At 35.3% G+C, this 24,307-nt stretch overlaps 1 long non-coding RNA gene across 1 annotated transcript; it reads right to left on the bottom strand.

Moving 5' to 3' along the window:
- Positions 1-1,998: 1,998 nt before the first annotated feature.
- LOC125611460 lies at positions 1,999-23,728 on the bottom strand. The gene is made up of 3 exons (XR_007341639.1): positions 23,718-23,728; positions 10,277-10,296; positions 1,999-2,482 (listed from the first exon to the last, which is right to left on the bottom strand). It is a non-coding gene; the product is annotated as an uncharacterized LOC125611460 (long non-coding RNA).
- Positions 23,729-24,307: the final 579 nt, after the last annotated feature.

The following is a 24,307-nucleotide window of genomic DNA, read 5'->3' on the forward strand; positions in this document are numbered from 1 at the left end:
GTACGGAGACATTACTGGAGGAAAAGCAGGAGACTAGATAATTTTAAAGCACAAAACACAGGACAGGTTCTTCTATGGTAACAAGAGAAAGAAATCAAAGCTTCTCAAAAATCTTTTCTTTTGGATAACTTCTCAATCAACATTTTTGAATTTAGGATTCTTCCTCTACCTCAACTGTGTCCTCTGCAATGTGTGAGCCACATTATTTGATATCACTGCATTCCTCTAAGTCAACCATATGTCAAGTGAAGGATGTTTATCATGCCAATGAAGGAAGACATTAAGGATGAAAAGAAAGATCATTAAAATTTTCTTGTCAGCACCAAGAACTACCGCATCTTTTTTATTGAAAGAATAAATCTGAAACTCATTCTTATGGTGAAGTTCCCAAAAGATATACTTCAAAAGAAGAAAATTAAATAATGATAAATAGAAATTTTGAAGAAAAGTTATGCTCACCCACAAAGACCAGGTTGTTGTAGGTCTCCAACATCACTTCTCTATATAAATTCTGCTGAGCAGGATCCAGGCATTCCCATTCCTCCTCAGAGAAATCAATGGATACATCCCCGAATGTCAATGGCTCCTGAAAGAAAAATTGGTAGATCAATAGCACATGGACCAAACCATCATTCAGTTTTTAATTTGAATTAAGAGTTAGTAGAGATTCATTCAGCCATAGAACAGGTAATTTCAGGCTGCCATTCACCTGCGTCTCGCAGACAAATTACTCAGGCTCAGTGCTAAACAACCCATGGAAACTGCTTCTTGGAGCCTGATCCTATCAGAACATACACCGAGCACGGAGCGGCCGAATTCCAGATCCTGGAACTGCTCTGGCCCAGGGCTAAAGAACCCGCAGAAACTGCTTCTCGGTCCGGGTCCTGCTGAATACTGTGGAGGGAACGAAATGCTGCCATTCGCATGGGATACCAACATGGCAGAGATCTGATGTCATCAGAAAGTGGCGGAGGAGAGAACTTCATCAATACCAGTGGTGACAGAAACAGTTGGTCTCCTGGTAAAGAAAGTGAGTCACAAACACCCGAGTCTCTCTCACTTTGTCATCAAGCCAGAGGGGCAGAGCAGAGCAGCCGCCCGCACCCGGAACAGGCCCAGCGGCCCGCCGGCGTGGTAGTCACGTCACCCCAATTGGAGTAGGGGCAGAGCAGAGCCGCCACCCGCGCCCGCAAGGTAGGCAGACCTGCGACCAACCAGCAGAACAGGCCCAGGAGTCCGCGGGCATGGTAGGAGGGGCAGGGCAGAGCCAGCGCCCGTGCCTGCAAGGTAGGCAGACCTGCGACAGACCGGCAGATCAGGCCCAGTGGCCTGCCAGAGAGGTACACACGTCACCCCAATTGGAGTAGGGGCAGAGCAGAGCGGCTGCCCGCACCCAGAACAGGCCCAGCAGCCCGCCGGCATGGTAGTCACGTCACCCCAATTGGAGTAGGGGCAGAGCAGAGCCACCTCCCGCACCCGGAATAAGCCAAGTGACCCGCCGGCGTGGTAGACACGTCACCCCAATTGGAGTAAGGGCAGAGCAGAGCCGCTGCCCATGCAAGCAAGGTAGGCAGACCTGCGACCAACCAGCAGAACAGGCCCAGGGGTCTGCAGGCATGGTAGACACATCACACCAATTGGAGGAGGGGCAGAGCAGAGCCACTGCCCGTGCCTTCACGGTAGGCAGACCTGCGACCGACCGGCAGAACAGGCCCAGCGGCCCATCAGCGTGGTAGACAGATCACCCCAATTGGAGGAGGAGCACAGCCACCGCCCGACCCTGCAAGGGAGATTTTTCAACTATACAAGAGCAATATAAATATATAGGGGGAAAATTTCAAAAACACAACAGTTTCACCAAGCAGAAAGAAACATGAGCAGTATGAAAAGACAAGGAAAGAAAGGACCACAAGCAACGCAGGTATACTCAACTTTAGAAGAGGTAATAGCTGCAGCAGATAGAATGTCAGATAAAGAATTCAGGATATACATGCTTCAGAGGATCTGGAGTCTCAAGGAAGACATTAGACAGCAAAATCAGCAATGGAAGATCACTTCGACAATGAATTACACAAACAAATCCAGGAAGCAAAAGATCAACTATACAGGGAGATAGAGGTTATAAAAAACAAACAAACAGAAATCCTAGAAATGCAGGAAGCAATAAACCAACTTAAAAACTCAATTGAGAATACTACCAGCAGAGTAGAACACTAAGAAGATAGAACATCAGACAATGAAGACAAAGTATTTCAATGTGAAAAGAACATAGACAGCTCAGCAAGACTGTTAAGAAACCATGAGCAGAACATCCAAGAAATATGGGATAACATAAAGAGACCAAACTTGAGTCATTGGGATACAGGAAGGTATAGAACTCCAAACCAAAGGAATGAGCAATCTACTCAATGAAATAATACGAGAAAACTTCCCAGACTTGAAGAATGAGACAGAATCCCAAATCCTTGAAGCCTACAGGACGCTNATGATATATCAAGAACTATGTAATGTTTTGAACAACAATAAAAATTTTTTAAAAAGTTAGTAGAACCGACTGTCATGTAGGAGAGTGACTTTAATTATGTAAAAATATACTTTCCATTATCTCTTCAGTATCTAATTCAGAGGAAAATACTTAAGTCCAAAATAGTGTGTGTGTGTGTGTGTGTGTGTGTGTGTATGTGTGTGTATTACATATCAGAGTGAAGTGAAGGACATATACCATAATCCAAGCACTGAATAAAAGCCCAACTCCTAACTTTTCTTCTATCAGTGAATGTGAAATTTGGCAGACATTCCAGATGCAAATCAGACTCGGCAAAGATATTCTCATAAGGAGATTGTGCCCAAGAGAGACAAAAGAGTGGTAAAAAAGCTTTTGAAAACAGACTGGTTGCTATTCTCTCTGCTTTGTATCCATGAGATAGATTGAGCTCCCAAAACAATTAGTTTCAAGTATCATCCATGACACATTCCCAATGTGTAAAATATTCATATAATATTAACGTTTGGAGACATGTAAAGTGACACTTTTACCTCATGAAAAGGCAGACTTGAAATACATCAAGTTTTATAATCAGTTCAACGACTGAATAAGATTGGTACAATAGAGGCCCAGACAACAGCACATATGTGTTCAAAAGACTGAGGCAAATAAACGGTTAATGAAAGAAAAAATACCTCTTGATATAATTGTAATGGAAAAACAATAGTAACAATAAGTTACTTAAAACTCATACAACCAAGGTAATATAACCAAGGAAAACAATGGTTTTGAGAAATACATAATAAAATTGTTAGTCATAAGAGGCACAGGACTGTCATTATCTGTGTGTGCAAAAGGAAGATGAGATCAGTAAGACACACCAGAAGTGTCCACATGGGTTTTCTACATGTGGATGGATCCTAATTACTTAAACATAGCTACTTCATTAGAAGAATTACCTTGATATCAGAGCATAATCACCCCATCTACACAAATAACCAATTAAGAATCTTCAATAGCAAAATAGTTAAATACTTGAGCTAATGGGAATTTTATGGTAGGTATCAAGATTTTATGAAAGGAACAACAACAAGACAAATCAGGTCAGTAGATGATTATAGTCACTGTTCACAAAAAGCAAAAAATAAAAATCCTGACATGTTAGAATATATATATTTTACAAACTGTGGTGCACCCACACTGTAACATTGTAGCCTTCTGTAGCTCATTCCTAAGCAGTGAGTGAGGCAATTCTGGGCAGCTAAGAAAATAATTCTGTAAAGTCCACACACTTCAGATCCCTTTTGCAAAGAAAGAAATGCTTAGTCTTCCAGAGTCACAATTCTTACCAGTAAACAGACACATAGCTGGAGTCACTTTAAGGTTGTCACCTACATTTTCCTTTGAAATTTATTTTTCTTAAAGAAAATGTGTGAATTTTCAGAAAATCAACCAAATTTCTAACCTTTGGTTATCACAGAATTTATTTTGTGGGGCTGGGGTTGTGGCTCAGTGACAGAGCACTTGCCTAGCATGTGAGGCACCAGTTTTGATCCTCAGCAACACATATAAATAAAGAATAAAGGTAAATTTTTTAAAAGAACATATTTTTTGACACTGGTTGGCACACGTGTCACTAGTTCATGTCTCAAAATTGCAGTCTTTCACTTAATTCTGATGCCACTTATAAGTCCCAGAACATCACCTACAAGGCTAATCAACTTCCTGTACATTGAGGGACCCTACAACTACCAAACATAGAAAGGAGCATTCAGCATTAAGGTATTAGTTATCTACAACTCTAACAAATGAATGAAGCACAACCATGATAAAATCATAAAAACCTGTTGCACAAATATAAAAAAATGGCTTCTAAAGGACATATGGGGGAAGGCAGGCATACAGAATGGTCAACAATCCTGTAGAATAAGTTTACAGGACTTGAAATATCTCATGCTGAGATTTACTATGATCTTACAGAAAACAAAAATGTGAGATACGTGGCAAGGATTATACAAACATATTAATGGAATAGAACTGAAAACCTGATAAACTGAGAAAACACACTGGAGATGATATAATATTTTTAATGAATTATGAACACATTGGCATCTGTATACAAAGAAATGCATTAGACACAGAACTTACAACATTTAAAAAATAAAATCCTTAATCTAAAAGAAAATGTTAAATTTGTAGCTTATGTCAGGCACATAGCAGAAATTGTATATGGTTTTGTCCTTGACATGAACATTCAAAGCCAGAAGCAAGATATATAAATGAGAAAGTTAATACACTTTTACTCTGTTGAAAACTTTTCTGTATTTTGAAGTATGTTATTAACTGAATGAGAAGAAACTGGATGGAATATTTGCCAAATATATGTATGATGAAGGTCTAGAATAAAAAATATATATATATACAATGAGCTCTTAAAACTCGGCAAAAGGTGCTGGAGTTTTGGCTTGGTGGTAAAGCACTTTTCTACCATGTATGAGGCACTGGGTTTCATCTTCAGTGCCACATATAAATTAATACCAAGGCCCATTGATAACTAAATATTTTTTTTAAAAAAAAAACACTGAGCAAATAAACAACCAGTTTAAAAATGGGCAGTATCACATACAATGTTATTAGAAACTCATAAGGAACAATAGTAAGAATAATATAATTAGAAAATATAATAAATATATACAGATCCATGGAGATAAAATTTGTTTATCTATGTCTGTTTTTCTATAGATGTTTGTATATGTAAACACATAGATTTATAATTATATAAAATACTGCAGATTTACATAGTTTAAGCATAATCTTTAAAAATCTTTATTACAATGAGTCATATAATGAATGAATTATATGACATAATAAATTATATTTCATTAATTATATGTAATTTATGCAAAAGTAAAGAATAACCTGTAAGGTTTTCACTTACAGAGACATTTACACAATAATATTTTATGAAGCTATGGTTGTAGTTAAGTGGTGCAGAATTTGTTCAGCTTGTGCAAGACCTTGGGTTTGATTACCAGCAGCACAAAAACGAATGCAATAGTTTCCAGTAAGGCCATGATAACATAGTGACATTTGACAGATATTTCATGCCTACTCTAAGACATTTTCTTGAAAAACCACAGAATTTATTGGGCTTCTGTGTCTCCTACATGTAGTAGAAACTTCTATGTCTGAAAAGTTCTACTTGAAATATATTTTACCAATACCTCTTAATTTCTAATGTCATTAAGTTCCAACAATCAATCATGAGCCTAGTGTACCCTAAGCCTAATTTTTCTTTAAACATTCATTTTTTACTTTTCTTATGTTTCTACATAGAGTCCAGCTTTATTTACTTTGGTGTTCATAAAATCCCCAAATTATTCCTCCTGTTCAATCACCATGGTTCCAAGAACTCTAGCAGAAATATACAAATGCCCCTTTAGGGAATCTAGACTGATAGCCCTGCCCTGGATGAGCCCATATATCAGTACGTTCTTAAAAGTCAAAGCCATAAGTAACAAATTGTTTTGCCTATTGTCTTTCTAAATCTTGTTCTCTAGTGAACAAAACAGTATTAAAATTTACACAAAAAATCTTTAAAAATGTGAGAAAACAAATTTGAAAATGCCAAAGGATGCAAAAATTAAAAATAATTGTTTGGGAGAATGTAAATGGGTGTTAGAAGGAACTTATTTTTAATGTATAAAAATATCAGAAACTAAACACTGGTGATCATTTTACAACATTGTGACTACTGTAAAAGCTACAGGATTGTAACCTTAAAGTGGTAAATTAGATTTCACTTATATTTTGCCAGAAGAAGAAAAAAGTTTTTGTAAGAGGCACAAGAAAAAATCAAAACCATAGCAAAAATAATAATAAGTATATAAAAATAAAATATTAAAAAGGCAAACAAAAATGAAAGTGATATTTGCCCAATAAATAACACTATTTCCATAATGAGAAACATTAATTTGAATATGCCTATATATAATCATCAACAGTGGATTGTTTTCCTATGCCTGACTTATATTTGTATCAGAAAAGTATGTCAGAGTAGCCATGAATAATGGATATCTGTAATTGTAATTAATACTATATTTTGATAGAGTCACATTAGCATTCCAATTCACCATAGCTAAATTCTGGAAGGAGTTCACAAGCCTGTTAATAGATGAATTGATTCATAAAATGTGATACACACAATATGGAGTTTTTAGTCAGCTATAAAGAAGATTTAAATTGTGACATTTGTCAGTAAATGAACAGAAATTATCAACATCATGCTAAGTGAAATAAATACGACTGATCAAGTGTCAAATGTTTTCTTTCACATGCGACAGCTACAGAAAAACACAAAGGGAAAGGAGAATTTGATATCATAAAGATATAGGGAAGGGCTGGGGATGTGGCTCAAGTGGTAGCGTGCTCGCCTGGCATGCGTGTGGCCTGGGTTCAATCCTCAGCACCACATACAACGCAAAGATGTTGTGTCCGCCGATAACTAAAAAATAAATATTGAAATTCTCTCTCTCTCTCCCTCTCTCACTCTCTCTTTAAAAAAAATAAAGATATAGGGAAGATTAGTGGAGTATAAGGAGATTGGGTGGGAGTAATGAAGGGAAACAATAAGGTAATGAGAATTGAATGTGAGTAAATTAATTTAACAAAAGAGGTGAAAGCCTTATACAAAGAAAACTACAAGATGCTAAAAAAAAAGAATTAAAGAAGACCTAAAAGATGGAATGTTCTACCTTGTTCTTAAATAGGTAGAATTAATATTGTCAAAATGACCATGATACCAAAAGCACTATACGTATTTAATGCAATTCCAATCAAAATCACAGTGATATTCCTCATGGAAATAGATAAAGAAATAAAAATTAATCCTGGAAACACAAAGAGACCCAGAAGAGGCAAAGCAATCAGAAGAGGAATGCAGGTGGCATCATTATACCAGACCTTAAACTATACTTCAGAGGAATAGTAACAAAAACAGTGTGGTACTGGCAACAAAATAGACAAGTAGACCAATGGTACATAATAGAGAACACACAGAATAACCCACATAAATACAAGTTATCTCATACTAGACAAGGGTACCAAAAACATATTGGAGAAAAACTAGCCTTTTCAACAAACGGTGCTAGGGAAACAGCAAATCCATATGCAGCAAAATAAAATTAAAACCCTCTCTTTCATCATGCACAAAATTCAACTCAAAGTGGATCAAGGATCTAAGAATTAAACCAGAGACCCTGGACCTAAGAGAAGAAAAATGCAGGTTCAAATCTTCATCATGTTTGACTAGGCCCTGACATCCTTAATAAGACTATTATAGCATAAGAAGTAAAACCAAGAATCAATAAGTGGACGGATCAAAACTGAACAGTTTCTCAGAAAAAGAAACAAGCAGTGAGGTGAAGAGACAGCCTCCATCTTGGGAGCAAATTCTTACCACTCACACATCAGATACAGCACTCATCTCTAGGGTATATGAAGAACTCAATCTTGACACCAAAAAAAAAAACAGACAAACAAACAAACAAACAACAACAACAAAAAACAAATAACCCAATTGATAAATGGACCAAGGAACTGAACAAGCACTTCTCAGAATATGATATACAATTGAGCAACAAATATATATGAAAAGTTCAATACAGCAATTAGAGAAATGCAAATCAAAACTAAGATTTCATCTCACTCCAGCCAGAATGGCAGATATTATGCATATAACAATAAATGTTGGCAAGGATGTGGGGGAAAAGGTACACTCATACACTTCTGGTGTGGATGCAAATTGGTGCAGCCAATATGGAAAGCAGTATGGAGAGTCCTTGGAAATCTGAGAATGGAACCACCATTTGACCCAGCTATCCCACTCCTTAGTCTATACCCAAAGGACTTAAAAAAACAGCAAACTACAGGGACACAGCCACATCAATGTTTATAGCAGCACAATTCACAATAAACTGTGGAGCCAACCTAGATGCACTACACTGGATGAATAGATAAAGAATATGTGGTATATACACACAATGGAATATTACTCAGGACTAAAAGAGAATTACAACATTACATTTGCCAGTACATGGATGGAGTTGGAGAATAGTATGTTAAGTGAAGTGAGACAATCCCAAAAAATCAAATGCCAAGTATTTTCTGTGATATATGCAGGATGACTCACAGTAGGTTAGCGAGGGAGAACGTGGGAGGATTAGATTAATTCTAGATAGGGCATAGGGTGAGAGAAAAATGGAGGGGGAAGGGGATTAGTAAGGATGGTGTAATATGATGAACATCATTATTCAAAAACACATGCATGAAGATTTGAATTTGGTGCCAACATACCTTATATACACAGATATGAAAATTGTGTTATATAAGTGTTGTAATGGAGATAGAAATGAGTACATGTATAATGGTATAAATTAGAATGAACATACTTTATATAAAGAGATATGTAAAATTGTGCTCTGTGTGCATTAAAGATTGTAATGCATTCCACTGTTGTCAAGCATTTAAAAAATAAATTTTTTTTAAAAAAAGAAAGATATTGGAACCTGTTGGGGACACTATAAGCCTTCAGGGTAAATACTGTAACACCTTGAAAACACAGAGATGGAAGGGAAGATGCATAAACAACATGAAAAACCAAGAAGAATGTGCCCCAAACAAAGGTGCTACATTATTAGAATCCATGGTCAGAACAGCAGGAGAAATAACAGAGAAGGAGTGGAGGAGGTACATAATTTTCTGCGAATTAAAGGAAGATATACGAGCAAATACAGGCAGCATAGGATCATTTTGATAAAGAGCTACATAAGCAAATACAGAAAGCAAAAGTTTCTTTCAATAAGGAGATAGAGATTCTGAAAACAAACAAACAAACAAACAAACAGAGATCCTTGAAATGAAGGAAACAGTAAACCAAATTAAGAACTCAATAGGAAGCATCTCCAAGAGAATAGATCACTTGGAAGACAGAACCTCTGACAGTGAAGGAAAAATATATAATCTTGAAAAAATAAAGTTGACCCCAGTAAAGATGGTAAGAAACCATGAGCAGAAGTTTCAAGAATTATGAGATAACATGAAAAGACCAAATTTAACAACTATTGGGATAGAGGAAGGCTTAGAGGTCCAAACTATAGAAATGGACAATCTATTCAATTAAGTAATATCAGAAAAATTTCCAAACATATAGAGTGAATTGGGAAATCAAATACAAGGAGCATACAGGACACAAAATGAACAAAATCACAACAGAGCCACACCAACACACATCATAATGAAAACACCTAGCATGCAGGAGAAACAGAGTATTTGAAAAGCCACAAGAGAAAAAAATAAGATTATATATGGGGAAACAAATCAGGATCTCTGATTTCTCAACTGAGACCCTGAAAGCTACAAGAACCTGCAACAACATATACCAAGCTCTGAAAGAAATAGAGGCCAACCAAGAATCAGACCCAGCAAAATTAAATTTTGATTAGCAATTGAATTTCGATTTAGATGTTATTTTTATGACAAAATAAAAACCTTCCATGATACACAAAATTTAAAAGAATTTACAACTAGAAGGCCTGCACTACAGCACATCCTTGGCAAAATATTCCATGAGGAGGAAATGAACAACAATGAAAATTAGAAAACCGTAAGTGTTGTAATGGAGATAATGGATATCACGCTAAAGGAAAAACCTATCAAAAGAAACCAAATCAAGTTAAATACCAAAAATAAACAAAAATAACTGGGAATACAAATTATGTCTCAATAATAAACCTGAATGTTAATTTCCAAAACTCAGCAATCAAAAGACTGGCAGATTGTATTTAAAAAGAAGACCCAACAATATGCCACCTCCAAGAGACTCATCTCATAGAAAAAGACACCCACAGACTGAAGGTGACAGGTTGGAAAAAAATATATCACTTGGGCTGGGGCTGGGGCTCAGTAGTAGAGTGCTCACCAAGCACATCTGAGGCCCTAGGTTCAATCCTCAGCACCACATAAAAATAAATAAATAAAATAAATGTATTGTGTCCATCTACAAAAAATATTTTAAAAACATACCACTCACATGGACTGTGGAGCAAGAAGGGATTTCCATCCTTATAGCAAATAATGCAGACTTCAAGTGAAAGTTAATGAGAAGGCATAATGGAGGACCTTTCATACTGCTTAAGGGAACCATACACCAGCAAGACATAACAATTATAAATATTTATGCCCCCCAAAATGGAGCATCTATGTTCAAAAAGACTCTTCTTAAGTTCAAGGGCCAAGTAGACCACAAGACAATAATTCTGGGTGACTTTAACACACCTCTTTTACCACTGGATAGATCTTCCCAAAAAAAAGCCAAGCAGAAAGAACTCAATAATACAATCAATAACTTAGATTTAACTGACATACTAGAATATTTCATCCTTCAACAGGCGAAGACACTTTCTTCTCAGTAGCAAATGGATCCTTCTCTAAAGTAGACCATATATTAAGCCAAAAAGCAACTCTAAGCAAGTACAGAAAAGTAAAGATACTACCCTGCATTCTATCAGATCATAATGGAATGAAATTACAAATCAATGATAAAAATAGAAGCTACTCCAACACCTGGAGACTAAATATATGCTAGTGAATGAACAATGGGTTGCAGAAAACATCAAAGAGGAGATTGAAAAATTCTTAGAGGTGAATGAGAACACAGATACAACATATCAAAATCTCTAAGACATTATGAAGGCATTACTAAGAGGAAAGTTCATTGCATGGAGTTCATTACTTAAAAAAAAGAAAAAGTCAAATAAATGACCTAAAATTACATCTCAAAGCCCTAGGAAAAAAATGAATCAACACCAAAAGCAATAAAGGACAGAAAATAATTAAAATCAGAGCTAAAATCAATTAAACTGAAACAAAAGAAGCAATTTAAAAATTGACAAAATGACTGGGAATAGTACCACAATTTGACCCAGTTATCCTACTCCTCAGTCTATACCCAAAGGACTTAAAAACAGCGTACTACAGAAACACAGCCACAATGTTTTTACCAGCACAATACACAATACTAAACTATTGAGCCAACCTAGATGCCCTTCAATAGATTAATGGATAAAGAAAATGTGGCATTTGCACACAATAGAATATTACTCAGCAATAAAGGAAATAAAATTAAGGCATTTGCAGGTAAATGGATGGTGATGGAGAAGATAATGCTAAGGGAAGTTAGCCAATCCCCAAAAAAACAAATGCTGAATGTTTTCTCTGATATAAGGAGGCTGACTATACTGGGGTAAGGAGGGGGAGCATGGGAGGAATAGATGAATTCTATTTAGGGCAGTGGGGTGGGAATGGAACGGAGGGGGCAGGGGATTAGCAAGGATGGTGGAATGTGATGGACATCATTATACAAAGTATATGTGTGAAGACATAAATTGGTGTCAACCTACTTTATATACAGAGATATGAAACATTGTGCTGTACATGTGTACTAAGAATTGTAATGCATTCCACTGCCATTTATTTTTAAAATTTTTTTAAATTTTCAAAATGAAAAGTTGACTCTTTGAAAAAATAAATACATTTGATAAACACTTATCCATGGTAATGTATAGAAGTAGAGAAAAACTTCAATTACTTAAATCCATGATGAAAAAATAAATATCAACATGAACAATAGAGAAATACAGAAGATAATTAGAAATTATTTTGAAAATTTGTACTCCAATAAAACAAAACATTGAAGACATCAACAAATGTCTAGTCATATAATTTACCCAAACTGAGTGAGGATGATACACAAGTTGAAAAAAAAGAAAATGATCTGTTTAAGAGAGAATTTTTAAATTTTTTTTTCTTAGTTTTTGGTGGACACAACATCTTTATTTTATTTTTATGTGTTGCTGAGGATCAAACCCATCACCCCGCGCATGCCAGGCAAGTGTGCTACCTCATGATCCAAATCCTCAGCCCCAAAACAGATCACTTTCAAGCAATGAAATAGAAGACACCATCAAAAGCCTACCAACCAAACAAAAAAGCCCAGGACTCAATGGATACAAGACTTCAAGGAAAACTAACACCAATATTCCTCAAATTATTCCATGAAATAGAAAAAGAGGGAACACTTCCAAACTCATTCTATGAGGCCAATATCGCCTTGATTCTAAAATCAGACAAAGACACATCAAAGAAAGAAAACTTCAGACCAATATCTCTAAAAAACAGATGCAAAAATTCTGAATAATATTCTGGCAAATCAAATGCAAAAACATATCAAAAAGATTGTGCACCATGATCAAGTGAGATTCATCCCAGGAATGTAAGGTTGTTTCAACATATGAAAATCAATAAATGTATTTCATCACATCAGTAGATTTAAAGATAAAAATCATATGATCATCTAAATAGATGCACAAAAGCATTTGACAAAATTCAGCACTTCCTCATGTTCAAAGCACTAGAAAAACTAGTGATAATAGGAACATATCTCAATATTGTAAAGGCTATCTATCCTAAGCTCCAGGTCAACACTACTCTAAGTGGAGAAAAACTGAAAGCATTCCCTCTAAAATCTGGAACAAGACAGGGGATGCACTCTCTAACCACTTCCATTCAACATACTTCTTGAAACACTGGCCAGAGAAATTGGATGAAAGAAATTAAAGGAATAAGTATAGAAAAATAAGAATTTAAACTAGCACTATTTGCTGATAATGTGATTCTGTACCTAGAAGACCCAAAAAAACTCCACTGGAAAACTTCTAGAACTAAAATTCAGCAAAGTAGCAGGATATAAAATCAACACCTATAAATCAAAGGCATTTCTGTATATCTGTGAAAAATCCTCTGAGAAGGAGATGAGGAAAACTACCCCATTCACAATATCCTCAAAAAAAAAATAAGATACTTGGGAATCAACAAAAGAGGTGAAAGATCTATACATTGAAAACTATGGAAAACTAAAGAGAAATCAAAGACCTTAGAAGATGGAAAGATTTAAGTTGTTCTTGGATAGGCAGAATTAATATTATCAAAATGACTATACTACCAAAAGCACTATACAGATTTAATACAATGCTGATCAAAATCCCAATGGCATTCCTCGTAGAAATAGAAAGAGCAATCATGAAATTCATCTGGAAAAATAAGAGACCCAGAATGGCTGAAGCAATTCTAAGCAGAAAGAGTGAAGCAGGAGGTATTGCTATACCAGAACTTACACTATTCTTCAGAGCAATAGTAACAAAAATAGCATGGTAGTGGCACCAAAACAGGCTGGTAGAACAATGGTACAGAATAGAGGACACATCAACTAACTCACATAATTACAACTACCTTATATTAGACAAAGGTGCCAAAAATATGCACTGGAGAAAAGAGGATATTCAACAAATGGTGCTGGGAAAACTGGAAATCTATATGCAAGAAAATAAAATTGAATGCCTCTCTCTCACTATGCAAAAAGTTAACTCAAAATGGATCAAGGACCTAGGAATCAAACCAGAGACTCTGCATCTAATAGAAGCAAAAGTAGGCCCTAATCTTCATCATGTGGGATTAGGTCCCAACTTCCTTAATAAGACAGGAATTAAAACCAAGATCTCAATAGATAAATGAGCTCATTCTACAAGAGATTGACCTTTCTCATTTGTAAGTTTTTAGGACGGACTGCATGTCCTTTAATCACATGACCTAGATATTGAAAAGGAGATGTCTTTAACACCTTTTGAGGTGCAATGCAGAAACCCATTGCTGTGAGTGACGTCCCTAATTGGGCAAAAAGTTTTAAGAGTACATCTGGGTTATCATGAGCTAAAAGTATGTCTTTCATAAAATGAATAATATATGCATCAAGGAATTTCTCTCTCACAGGCTTGATAGCCTGTGTCACAACATTTTGACATAGGGTAGACTGTTACGCATTCCCTGAGGCAACACTTTCCAGCAATACCTTTTAACTGGTTCTTTAAAATTAATTGCTGAGACACTGAAGGCAAACTCTTTATAGTCATCTGGGTGCAAAGGTATAGAGAAGAAGTAATCTTTCAGATCTATTATTATCAAATAATAATCTAAAGGAATAGCCATAGGAGAAGGAAGCCCAGATTGTAATGCATCAAAGGGCTCTATAACACAATTAATAGATCTTAGGTCTTGTAATAATCTCCAGTTACCAGATATTTTACTAATTACAAAGATGGGTGTGTTCCAAGGGCTGAGCATAGGCTCTAAATGAGCAGCCTGAAGTTGTTCCTCAACTAACATGTGGGATATTTTTACTTTTCCCCTGTTAGGGGTCACCAACAAACCCAGGTTGGCTCTTCTATGAGCCTATTATTATTATTATTATTATTATTATTATTATTTTTATTATTATTTTGCTGTTCTCTGAGTTAGGGATAAGGTCAGGGCACCTTTAAAAATCTGGACTGGGTGAAATATTTAATCTCTGTAGGAGAGATTGGGTTACAAGTAGGTATTCTTCCTGTAAATCTCCCTCGATTTTCCTAGGAGCAAACCCTTAATTAAGTCCCTCAAATGACATGATGGTCTCTTGTAGAGAGCCAGATGCCATGTTCTGATTGCACAGCAATTTTAAACTTATCTTAAAAATTTGAATCAATCACTCCCAGAAGTACCTGAAATCCATTTTTAAATCGTTTCATCCCAAAATTAGGCCTGTGGTATGGGGGTAATGGCCCATGAGTCACTACAAATGTAGTGACTGGTCAGAGCCTTCTGCTTCAGGACTGGAAGGCATAGTGATTCAGTGTGGCTCCCCACAACATATCTTATTGTGAGACTGAAAATTTTAAAATGCAGGAGCTCTCCAGTGACTCCCAAATTACAATGTACACTTTCTGTCAAAAAAAAAAAAACTAAAATGACTCCTCAGAACTAAGTTATCCTGTGTGAAATGACACGGAATGAATACAAGAGGAAAGGTATGGGCACAACCCCTGGAAGAAAAAAGAATGGCCATGGTACATCCATATCTGAAACCAAAACTCAAGGATCACAGAAACATCATTACCATTACCTTGGTTTTCTTATCCCTAAAATAGATCATTCGATGGCAACATTTACATATTCAAGTCAACTTAAATCAATGTTTGATTTTTTTTTAGCCAAATCACTAACACATAAAAAAAATAAGGTAATCATGTGCTTCAACTTTTGAACAAGTTTGAACATAGTTAGCAGCTTATCTGAATAAGAATTCTGTTTTTCTCAGTGTGAGGACATGTGGTCCTGTCCCTATAAGACCAAAAAAGGGACATGTTTAGTTTATAGTATTTGTGAACAGTCTATCATAGAGAAATTTGAGGAGTTTATGCTATATACTGTTTACCCTGCCATCCCAAGGGTATAATTACCATTATGTATTATAAAGTACAATAAAAGAGATAGGAAAATACAATGATATTTAATTAAGTAAATTGTGAGGTGCCCAGCTAGCTCAGTCGGTAGAGCATGAGACTCTTAAGTAAATTGTGTGGGAGGTTTAAGTGCTCCATGGGTATGTCTCTTTCTTATCCACATTATTGTACACATTCCTGGTTATATTTCCCTGCTAGAGATTCAAGAATAAATAGGAAGTCAATATTGGGGGAAAATATTTTCCTAAATTCTTTGAAGTCACTCAAGATCCTCAGGGGTTGCTTTTGGGGATTGCCTGACTCTTTCAGATGTTTCTGTACATGAAGCATCAAGAGCCAGGAAGGATCAACATGTAACTGAACACATTTCTCTTAAAAATATCAGGAGTATTTCTGCCCAATGACCTGCCTTTTTCCTGAATATGCACCAGCTACTCTCTGCCTTTGAGGTCTTTATAATTACCTTGTTTGGGAGGTTGTGTGACTCTCCAGAATTGCAGGATAAAATTTAAAAATTTGTTACTCAAGATACAGAAATCTGAGGGTTACTTTCTTATCCCCATACCTTATCTACATCTGTTTCTATTTCTCCAATAACTATAAGCAGAAAAAATGATCAAAAATATGACTTATAGGAATAATATTCTCCAAATGAATTGAATAATAAATAATTAATAGAGATGTCATGCCACTATTTACCCAATAGTGTGTTTTTACTACCTGTTACTAAGAACATTTAATAAAGTGGTATAGTTTGATATCTGTGACATGATGATTCCATACAGAACAGTATTAGCACATTAATACTTTTATATAGTAAAAAAGCATATACAATGTGAACAAAGTATTTCAAAGTCCTTAGCATAGTTTCATCAACAACAATAACAACAACAACAACAGATTAAAATCTCTGGGGCTGTGGCTGTAGCTCAGCAGTAGAGCACTCATAGCCAGGCTCAGTGAAAGATTTACTAGGCATCTCAATGAGATCCTGTCTCTACATAAAATAGGGCTAGGGATGTGGCTCAGTGGTTGAGTGTCCCTGAGTTCAATCTTCATCATCCCCCCCCAAAAAAAGAATGTCTGGGGGCTGGGGATGTGGCTCAAGCGGTAGTGTGCTGGCCTAGCATGCATGTGGCCCAGGTTCAATCCTCAGCACCACATACAAAACAAAGATATTGTGTCTGCCTAAAACTAAAAAATAAATATTAAAAAAATTCTCTCTCTCTCTCTCTCTCTCTCAAAAGAAAGAATGTCTGGGTCATACTTTCATGGAGGTTCTAAAATGTAGAACTAGTATAGAATAAGTATTATGGGCCAAGCTCTAGAATGGATGGGCATGCATTTGAATCCAGGCTTTTATAAATAATATAGATTTGATGTTGATCTACTGATGGAATATTTCCTACACAAGGCATGTATGTGCTTTAATTCAAGTATCTGAAATAGTAGATATATATTTTAAATAATTGCAGCAACATATTGAAAAATAACAGTCATCAGAAAATCATGCATGTGAAGCTAGATCATTTCATGACTCTTTAGTACATGTAGAACTATAAGGCAAGATAGTAAGAGAAAATATAAAAGTAAAACATTCATGAACTTGGGATGCCATTTAAAAAATTTGAGGTGACTGTTAGTCCAGAATCTGATTTCCATAACAAGACCCCTACAGCACAAGAAGTAAAAATCATGAATCAATAAATGGGATAGATTCCATTTAAAAAGCTGCTTCTCAGCAAAAGGAAAAATAATGTGAAGAAAGAACCTAGAGATTTGTATAAAGCCTTTACCACATGTACCTCAGATAAAGCATTAATCTCTAGGGTATATGAAGAACTAAAAACTTAACAAAAAACCCAATTAACAAATGGACTAAGTAACTGAACAGATACTTCACAGAAGAAATATAATTCATTACCAAATACATGAAAAAACTGTTTAACATCTAGAAATTAAGAAAATGTGAATCAAAACTTAAAATTTTATCTCACTTTAGGCAGAATGCCAATCATCAATAATACAGGTAACAATAAATGTTGGTGAAGATGTGGGGGGAAAAGAACACTCACACATTGCTCATGGTACTGACTGCAAATTTGTGCAACTCCATGGAAAGCAGTATGAAGACTCATTGCAAAACCAGCATGGAACCATCATTTGACCCAAGTATCTCTCTCCTCAGACTATATCCAAAGGACTTAAAAACAGCATACTACAGGGACGCAGCCGCACCAATGTTTACAGCACCACAATTCACAACAGCTAAACCATAGAACCAACCTAGGTGTCCTTCAACAGATAAATGGATAAATAAAATGTGATTATATGTATTCCCCCCAACAATGGAATATTACTTAGCTTTAAAGATGAGTGAAACTATGGCATTTGGTGGTAAATGGATGGACTTGGAGAATATCATTCTAAGTGAAATAAGCCAACACACACACACAGAAACACAAAAGCCAAATTTTCTCTCTGATAAGTGGATGCTAATTCACAATGGAGGGTGAGGAGAATATTTTCTTTAAGTAGAGAGGAGTGCAGGGAAGGGAGGGGATATGGGGATGAGAAGGATAGTAGAATGAAACAGACATTACATATAATATATAATATATATGGATGCTAAACCACTCAACAAGGGAGGGGGTGAGAATAGAAATTCAGTGGATTAGACAAAGTTGGAATGAAGGGAAGAAAACGGAAAAAGGAATACAGATGACAGTAGAATGGATCAAACACAACTTTTCTATGTTTATATATAAATACACCACCAGTGAAGGTCCACACCATGTACACCTCAGGAATGGAATGCTAAGTAAAATATTACTCCATGTATGAACAATATGTCAAAATTTGCTCTACTATCATTTATACCCAAAAAAAGAGTAAGAAATTTTAAAAATTGTAAGGGAAAATTTGTGTACAGAGGTTTGTGAGTTAAAAACTCTTCAATAAATGCTAATGTCATTAAGGTTAAATAAAATTATAAAAGCCTACCTTGATCTCATACAAAATAAGAATGATAAATAGAGTGACCCAAGTCATTCTGTACAACTATCTATAATCCCAAAATTTTTGATTTGTAACTCATCTATTTGTTTTAAAAGCAGTACAACAACAATACTTACAAGTTGAGCAGAGAGGAAATATTATATAGCAGTGTTATGAATCTTATTAATAATGCTGTGTGCACTCAGAGAAAGCATTCTCAATTTCCTCCCCCATGAAATAAAAAAAAAAATCATGCAGTTGAAAGATACACTAGTTACTAATTAGATAACACACATGTGTTTGTTACATTAAGTATGTGGGCAGCTGCTCAACTTGGCAGGTCAGATCCAAAAAATAAGAAAGACACTCTCTTCACACAAGACAGTGTTTCTTTGAGTAATACTATGAAAGCAAGAGAGAAAGAAAAAGTGACACACAGGCAACTGTATTGCCAGACTAGGAAAACCCCAACACTGAACTTATGTACTAGGGAGTCTGAAACAGCTTTTCAGGGTCCTGACTGGGAAGTCCTGGGCAGAGCATCCTCTCCACAGGAGAGAGTCTGAAGTCTTGTTCTAACTAGTATTTAAAGTGGGGCTGAATCAATACAAGTTAGAACAAAGAAATCATCATTCTAATAGCTTGCATGACCTAGTGGTCCCATGAAGAACACTACATCCTCCCAAGAACAGATCAGATCCCAGAGGAGGGACTGATAGCCTTGAGATGACTAAATAAATTGGGGTTCGAATGAGTGAGCCACTGAGACAAATTCATTGAGAAATTAGCATTCTTTAGCTGTTTCATCAAAGATATGCAGACATCATGCAGGCACCTGGAAAGGGAAGGTCTTTAGTATTTTTCTTGGATCTATAGTACTGAATCTTCCCTCAGAGCCTTACAAATAGTTAAAAATCTCATATGTGAAATGAAGCCATTTTTTGTGTAAAATAACATGGAGTAGAGATAAGCATGAAGCCTAGAGATTTATCCTTTGGAATAAAAAAATAGGGCAAATATTATTCTCCTAGAATTTATTATGATATTTCAATATTTATTTTCCCAAATAAAGTCAAATGAAATATTTGTAGGTGGTGTTCTGTTTATCCAAAAGGCTCACATATGAAGAGAATATTGTTTTTGTTTTGTTTTGTTTTTTACTTTTTGAACAGGACTTGTAGATTAGAGACTAGAGGTTTATTTCAGTCAAAACTGTGTTTCTCTCTCTGTGGTGTCATGGGCTCCTGGAGCTGTAAGATCTGAAGAGGGACAGGGTTAGTTTATAATATCTTATAATTACTAGGTTGCAGAGGGTTCTGGGAGACCATGACACATGCTATCTATCATATAATCCAAAAATTATAACAAACATTATATTGTAAGTTATTAAGTAGAACAAAAAAGGACTACAAAATCAAAATATATAATGAAATAAAAAATGTGGGGGCATAAATGCTCCTATAGTATATCTGTTTCTTTTCACCATCATCATTTTACATGTTTCTGGTTACACTTTTCTACTGGGTATCAATGACTAAAAATGTGGTCCTATATTGGGATGTTTTCCCTACACTTTAGGTCAGTCTAGTCTCCTCAGTGATGAATGTCATGGAATTCATGAGGAACTGCAAGGTTTCTTCAGTCCAAGAGTCAGGATGAGCCTGTAGACCGCGTGGTTTCTCCAGGAAACACTGAGACTCTTTCCCCCTTCAGCAACCCTCCTTTTTTACCTGAATATGCACGTTGGCTCCTAGTCTCTTGGGTCTTTCTCCTCTCCTTGATTGGGAGCTTGTATAACTCTCCAGAGTTGTAGATCCCTTAGGGAGTACTGCAACTGCACAAGGTGAAATGTTAAAGTTGTAATTCAAACTAGGGATATCTGGCTATTATTTTAGTATTCCTAGGTCCTTCCTATAACTGTCTTAATTTTTCCATAATTACAAAAAAGAGTATATAATTTACATAATTAATATTCCCCAAATAAAACTTGATTAAACATATGAAATAATTAATGTAGAGATATGGCATTATCTACACAATAGAATGTTTTACTATTGCATCAATCCATTAGCAAAGTGAATAGTGGGAGTTGTGTGACCTAATATCATCATTGAATGCATGACAAGGTTACTATTAAGAAATTCACACTTTATTTAGTAACAAATTGCATCCATAATGCAAATATAAGTAAAAATGCTCTGTAAAACAGGAATGTTGGTCCATGCCTGTGACCCTAGGGACGTGAGAAGCTTTGCAAGTTCAAAGCCAGGCTCCATAACTTTGTGAGGCCCTAAGCAACTTAGCAAACCCTATCTCTAAATAAAAATGAAAAACAAATCTGGGGATGCGGTTTTCTGATTAACTGCCCCTAAGTTTAAGTACAAAAATAAAAACTAAAAATTTAAAATTTCATATAAATCTTAGGAGACATCTGTAATAATCAACTATGAGAATTATGTTTCCTCCAGTTGTGAAAATTGGGAATATTTAGTAATTGTTGATTTACAGTAAAATTATAGCCTTTTAGGGATGCACTATTCTATACATGTATTTCCTTATTTCTACAATATCAGCTCAAGATGTTAAGAAAATTTTCAAAATGTCAAAAGCTATTACTCATTTTCTACATTTAAATGATTTTTTCCCACCTAGATCCCAAATACTTCAAGGGATGGCTATAGATAAGAAACTTGCTACAATTTTTATATTTGTCAACATGTTTTTCTAAATATTTTGCTGTTATCTAAGTACATACTTTGGAAAAATGCTACTCCACATTTGCTGCATGTATGAGGTCAGAAATTAAAAAAATGTCTGAAATTTGAATACGGACTTGGACACATTCTTTGGGTTTCTATATGCAATAAATGCTTCAGTGTTTTAAAAAAGTTTGATCAATGGCCAAAAGTTTTCAAAAATTTTTCAACATGTCCTCTCACTCGTATGAATTCTGAGATGCTGAGTAGGGTGTGAACAACCATTGGAGACTCTGTCACCTATTATACACTTGTATAATTAATGTGCTATCATATCTCTGGTGTGAAATAGTATTGGACTACTGTGAAATAAGGGTTGATTCATTCTTAAAGACACTGATGCAATGTTTTTGTTTATAAATTTTATACTGCAGAGAAGTTTTACAATGTTTAGTAAGATGTGATCTTCAATTTTAAAAGGTTTGCCATTCTTCACATTTATAGGACTTCTCTGTAGTATGAGTTCTCTGCTGTCGAGTAAGTGATGGTTTTTGATTAAAAGCTTTGACACATTCTCTACATTTGTAGGGCTTCTATCCAGTATGAAACCTTTTGTGTCGATTAAGCTGTGAGATGCTATTAAAAGCTCTGCCACTTTCTTTACAGGTGTAGGCCTTTACTCCAGTATGGATTCTCTGGGGTTGAGTAAATGACAATCTTTGATTAAAAGTTTTGCCACATTCTTCACATTTGTAGGACTTCTTTCCAGTATGAATCCTCTTGTGACAACTAAGACTTCAGATGCTATTAAAAACTTTGCCATATTCTTTACTGGTGTAGGTCTTCTCTCTAGTGTGAATTCTCTGGTGCCGAGTTAGTGATTATTTTTGACTCAAACTCTTGCCACACACTTTACATTTGTAGGGCTTCTCTCCAGTATGAATTCTCTGGTGAATTTTAAGGCTTGGTTTTTAACTAAAAGCTTCGCAAAGTTGCTTACACATGTGGGGCATCTCTTCAGTGTGTGTCCACTGATGACAAATAAGATTGCAGCTTTTATTAGAAGATTTGTCACATTCTTTGCATGGCATATCTCCTATATGAACACTGCAATGTTGAGTAAAGTTTTTGAGTGTGTTGCATTCTTCACATTGGTAGGTCTTCTCTGGAGAATAATTTTTTTGGTGTTGAGTAAGAGTTAAAGAATTTTTTAAGGATTTGCCATACTTTTTTAAATTGCAGAAAATGGACATTTTGTAAAGAAACTCTCCTAAGTATCACTTTTAGAAATATCTTCTTTGTGCAAATGTTTGAATGGAAGTTTAACCCAGTGCTACATTTATAATTGGCCAAGTTAAAAATTGATGCATGGCCCAGATTTCAAATTTTCCACATTAACTTTCACTTCAAAAATGGCTGTGGATATAGTCTGAAAGAAATATACAGCTCCTCAAAAGTAAGTGGAATAAATTGAATATTTTTTTAGATATTAATTGTTCCTGGTGTCTTTTGACCATAAAACTTTTATCATAAATAGGGACTACTAATTGGTTTTGAGCATTATAATATGATTTTGAACTTTACTCTCACCTATATTTTCCCATTTTTTTCTTAGTTGTAAATAATCAAGGTCACACTTTCCATATCTTCCCTCTCTCTCTTTTATTCCCTGCTCTGGTAAAATTTCTCGAGGATGATGAGAAGTCATGGTTGAAATAAAAATAACAATCATGTTTACTTACTGTACTGGGCTGAGTATATTTTGCAAACATAGAAAATTACAGCAATAAAGAAACATCAGCAGGGTAGTAGGTTATTAAATCTAAGCCCATCATTACTGCAGAAATATATAAATCAAATAAAAATGTACACAGAAAATTACTTTGAGAACTTTCCAAATCATCTTAGTGTTCACAGTATCCAAGATGAGTACATTACTATGGAGAGTAATATAGTAAAGGAAAATACATTGTGTTAAACAAAGCCTTTCCTCCTTCACAATATATTTTAAAAATCTACTAACTTTCTTCTGTTTCATTAAAGAAATATGAAACATGCGAATATTTGGGGTTCAAAAAGGGGTTCCTGCTTACCAACAGAAAAAAAACATGGCTAAATTTACTGTAAGAAAAGTAAGTTATTAATTACTCATAAGGGAATAGTAAATTATCATTTAAAAGAAGTTTACTGAACTAAACCAACACAAAAAAAAATAGAATAAAATGTAGTCAAGAATTGTTAATATTCTTAAGCAGAAAATGTGTTTAAAGACTTTATTTAGAAAATGTCTAAAAGAGTCAGGGGTGGTTGTACACAGCAACATAGGAGGTTGAGCCAGAAGGATCAAAATTTCAAGGCCAGCCAAAGTAAAAAATGCAAAGTAGTTCTCTTTCCAGTACTAATAAATGCATCTGAGAGAATAAAAAAATAAAAATAAAACATCCATGCAGCTCAATTATCTCCAAAATGTAAAGACTCAAAGCAGGTTTTATTCCAAGTTTTAAAACTTACAGAGAATATTCAGAGCATCCAAGATAAAAAAGATGGGTCACCTAGAAATGTGTAACTATATAATTGTGAAATCCTTCGTCAAATCTTCACAACACAGAAAGGAATTCAGGGCCATTTTCAAGGGATGAAAGAATAAAATTATCAACCAAGACATTATATTCACAGATACTATCTTTCAAAAGAGGGAAAATCAAGTCTTTAAAGGTAAAAATGCACACACTATTCAT

The sequence above is a fragment of the Marmota marmota genome, unplaced genomic scaffold, assembly GCF_001458135.2.
Source record: "Marmota marmota marmota unplaced genomic scaffold, marMar, whole genome shotgun sequence".
Lineage (NCBI taxonomy): Eukaryota > Metazoa > Chordata > Mammalia > Rodentia > Sciuridae > Marmota > Marmota marmota.